At 33.9% G+C, this 3,735-nt stretch overlaps 1 non-coding gene across 1 annotated transcript; it reads right to left on the minus strand.

The window, feature by feature from the left end:
- Window positions 1-2,129: 2,129 nt before the first annotated feature.
- Window positions 2,130-2,259, minus strand: LOC126513719 (U11 spliceosomal RNA). Its single transcript, XR_007595422.1, has one exon. It is a non-coding gene; the product is annotated as a U11 spliceosomal RNA (small nuclear RNA).
- Between the last annotated feature and the right edge of the window lie 1,476 nt (window positions 2,260-3,735).

Raw genomic sequence — 3,735 nt, forward strand, 5'->3', positions numbered from 1 at the left:
AATTCAAATGGCTAAAAGACACTTAAGGATATGCTCAACCTCCTTAGCGATCAGGGAAATGCAAATCAAAACAACTTTGAGGTTGTTTCTCTTTTTATTTAACATATATAATATATATTCTGATTTTTAAAACTTTTACATTTGCTATCTCTTTCTGGTCAAAATTATTTAAATATTCATGCTAAAGACATGACCACTGATTTGGCTAACAAAACACCTGCTTTCAAGTGACAAATATACATGGTAGCAGATACAGAAAATCACACGTAGATTTTCTGAGAGTGATAATTGCAGAAGGAAGATGAAGACATTACAGTAACAAGGACAGAGTGACAAAGGGGAGGGGTTTATGAAGGAGACCCCAGCTACGTAAAAACAGGTGAGTGATTTCAAATAAGAGTGGGTTGTATTGCTATGGAAATAACAGAGGTAGTAAATGTAATTCAACCTTTATAAATATATTTAACATTTTTCTTGGATGTCATGAGGGAAGTTAAATTTAATGGGAAAAACTATTATAATGGAGGGATTTGGGTTTCTTTATGATAATACTCTAGATAGTTTGAAAATGGAATGATTGAATGAGAGGATATCTAATTCACATCTGGACAGAAGAATTTAACAAAAAGTCAGTCTCAGCATTACATTATATGACTAGAGAGAAGCAGCCTAAGGTTGTCAGACAACCAACCTTAACATCAAGTAACCTTACAGAAATTGACAGATGCAAAAGGTTCTGTTACAGCTAACTGGACTCCTGTGCCATTGTTAGATTTAAAGAGATTCAAGGAAGAAACAGTCTCATATGGCATGCCTTTACCTATTGTGAAGCATATATTAAACTCGTGTTTGGTTTGTAATAGAATTATTCCTAACGACTGGAAAGATTTAGTTAATGGAGTTTTAGAGAATGGTACACAATTACAATGCAGTAATTCATTCAAAGAAAAAACTAAGATTATTGAACAAAGGACTAAACCACAGGTAGGGAAAACTCCCAAGATCAAATTCTTGGAGAAGGAGACTATGCTGTTATAGAAAGGCAAGCTGTGTATGATGACCACACCCTGGATTTATGCTGAGTAGCACCTTTGAATGTTTGGGACAGAACTGAAGAAATACAAAAGAAAATTTAATCATCTACTAAAGTTATGCAGGACCCAAAAGAAGCCTTTACAGATTTTTTACAAAGATTGACTTCAGCAGAAAATAGAAGGATACCAAATTCCGAAGCTAGGCAAGTAGTAATTGAATCTCTGACTTTTGGGAATGCCAGTTCTCTTTGCAAAAGGATAATTAGGCTGCTAAAGGCAAGGCCAGCACCTTTGGAGAAATATATGCAAGATACAATTAATATAGAATCTCATAAATATGATGGACAGGAGAGGTGATTGCCAGAGGTTTGGGAAAAAATTGGAATATCAACTGTTATAATTGTGGCAAACAAAGTCAATTTAGAAAGGATTATAGACAGAGCATTCCTAGGCAGAATTTTTTTCTAACAATAATCTATTCACAACACCCCTCCCTTCTGGATTATGCAGAAAATATGGCAAAGGTAGGCATTGGACTAACGAATGTAGGTCAACCAGAAATACTCATGGTAGTCGTTGCCATCAGGAGACTCTGTAAGGGGCCTCTTGCAGGCCCCTATGCCAAATATAGTTAAGTAATTTCCTGACATTGTAAAAGAACTCCTTCCCAGAGAAATTAAAGAACTAAATGCCTACTATAAGAAATGATACTGCTGTGGATAATAGAACAGCTATAGAAGAGAGAACAAAAATTTGAGGAGAAATCATAAGTGATTATTTTGGCAAATATTTATAAATGACTAAAGACCAAGATTAAATATATGAATAATTATCTTGATATTTAAGGTCTGGTAGACACAGGTGGAGATGTAACAATACTCTATCAGAATCTTGGCAGCAAAATTGACTTCTTCAGGACAGAAATGTCCAGTTTTTAGGGATTGGAATTATGTCTCAGGTAAAGAAGAGCATGAGATGAGTTGACTGTATAGGGCTAGAAGGACAAAGAGAAACATTAAAACCATCTGTCACTAGCATAGCAATGAATTTATGGGGAAGTGGTTTGTTACAACAATGGGTTGCTCAGATTGGGGGCGGGGTGTGGAATATGATCACCAGCTGCCCAAGTACCAAAAAATTATGCTTCAAAAAATCTTGATGTTGATTCCACATGCAGCACAATCAAGTTGCCCTATGTGTGCCACTCATGACAGAAGCCATTTTATAGGAATACTTAGATTAACATTCCCCAATCTTAGAAATTAATCATAGATTAACATGTGTTTTTTTGGGAAAAAATATTAGAAGGTTATATAAAGAGCAGTCACCAACCATTCAGAATGTACAAAAACAGGGTGCAAGCTGGTGATATTTCAAAGACTTCAAGAGCTCTCCCTAATTTTAAAATGGTTAACAGACAAATCAGTATTTGTTAAGCAATAGACTTTAGCAATAAAGAAACAGCAGGAACAACAAGATGCTTAACATACTGAAAAATTCCAGTCCTTGGAATTCTCCTGTATTTGTTGTTAAAAACATCTGGGAAGTGGAGACAGATAACAGATTCAAGAACTGTTAATAAGGTGATTCAGTCAATGGACTCTCTACAATCTGGCATTCATTTGTTTTCTTTATTGCCTAAAGGATGACATTTTATAGTTACTGATTTAAAAGATTGTTTCTTCAGTATACCTTTACAACAAAAAGACATAAAAATTTGCCTTCAGGGAGTTTACATATAATAATTCTAAGCTTACTAAAAGATATCAATGGAAGATTCTCACACAGGAAATGTTAAATAGTCCCACCTTGTGCCAATATTTTGTAAGTAAGCCATTGAAAATGATATGTGAGCACATTCTTGAATCTACAGTTTATCATTACATGAATGAAATTTTGCTATCTGATTCAAATATAGATACTTTAGAAAGAATGTTTGAAGAAGTAGAGAAAATTTTGCCTTGTTGAGGATTACAAATTGCTACTGAAAAATGCAAATAGGTTATAAAATGGGTTATAGAAAATTAGAACTCAGAAGGTAAAAATTAGGAGAAATCGACTGCAGACTCTTAATGACTTCCAAAGATTACTAGGAGACATTTCCTAGTTATGGCTCACTATTGGTATAAAACCTGATGAGTTGATTAATTTACAAGACCATATATGGTGACAAAGATTTAAATAATTTCAAAGAATTATCAGTAGAAGCTGAGAAAGAATTGATATTGATTGAAGAAAAATTACAGAAGACACATGTAGATCATGTGGATCTGAATCTTAGCAGCATTCTGGTCATATTACCCTTCAAATATTTCTCTAAAGGCATTTTAATGAAGAGAAGATATTATCTTAAAAGTAATCTTTTTACCAAATAAACTGAGTAAAAAATTTATGTGGAAAATGTCTCTAAGTTCATTCTAACAGGAAAATTGAAACTTCATCAATTCGCAGGAATAGACCCAGCAGAAATTATAGTATCATTCACTAATGATGAAATTAACAAATTTGGGAAGAAAGTGAAGCCTGACCAAGAGCTTGTAGTAATTTTGGGGGGAGATATTAACAACTATCCCCAAAGTGAGAGAATTCAATTTATAACAAGAGCTAATTTTATTCTTTTATCACATTGTTTGAGACACACCAATAACTGGAGCCCCTACATTCGATACTGGTGCGGGAGAATTGTCTGTATTCTATCAAT

Source organism: Alexandromys fortis, unplaced genomic scaffold (assembly GCF_014885135.2).
Source record: "Alexandromys fortis isolate MF-2015 unplaced genomic scaffold, M_Fortis_MF-2015_v1.1 scaffold_112, whole genome shotgun sequence".
Lineage (NCBI taxonomy): Eukaryota > Metazoa > Chordata > Mammalia > Rodentia > Cricetidae > Alexandromys > Alexandromys fortis.